General features: G+C 72.2%; 1 protein-coding gene across 1 annotated transcript in view; it reads left to right on the top strand.

The window, feature by feature from the left end:
- LOC104834035 (chromosome unknown open reading frame, human C9orf78) overlaps positions 1 to 594 on the top strand; it is a 7,200-nt gene that overhangs the window by 275 nt on the left and 6,331 nt on the right. The window lies entirely within an intron of this gene.

Here is a 594-nt window from a genome sequence, read left to right on the forward strand (position 1 = left end):
TCTCAGTCCCCGAGCACAGTCAGCCCTTAACGGCCCCCCCCGCCCTTCGTCTGCTGCGGTCGGTGCTTGCTGGAGGGGGGGAACCCCGGCAGCACGGCCCGGCGGCGGGGACACGGCGTCCCCTGCTCCGGTTATCGGGAGGGGGGACGGGGTCTGGCACCAGCTCGACGCGGTGCAGCCGGGCGTGGAGGAGCCACGTCCTGGGGGAAAGGACGGGTTTGAAAACATGAAGCCGTGACAAGCGCCTTCCGAAAGCACCTTTTCTCTTCGGCATCCCCGACAGGCACCGCCGCGCAGGGCGGAGGTCGCTCTGCCGGGACGAGGGTAAACAAAGCGACCCTCGTGACTGACACGGGATCTCATCGGGAAAGAGACTTCGTGGCCCCGGGAGGGCACGGAAGAGGGGTCTCGGCCCGACGGGGGGAGCGAAGGGCCGCGCTGCCGGAGCCAGGACAGGCGGGAGCGGAGCCGGCGGCTCCTGCCCGGCCGCGGTGCTGGCGGATGGGTGGTGCCGCCCGGCTTCGTCGCGGGGCTGTGGCGTCAGCGCTGCGCGACGCTCTCGGCGCGGAGGTGGAGGCGGCGGTGCGGGGGGGG

The sequence above is a fragment of the Haliaeetus leucocephalus genome, unplaced genomic scaffold (assembly GCF_000737465.1).
Source record: "Haliaeetus leucocephalus isolate CR32 unplaced genomic scaffold, Haliaeetus_leucocephalus-4.0 Scaffold306, whole genome shotgun sequence".
Lineage (NCBI taxonomy): Eukaryota > Metazoa > Chordata > Aves > Accipitriformes > Accipitridae > Haliaeetus > Haliaeetus leucocephalus.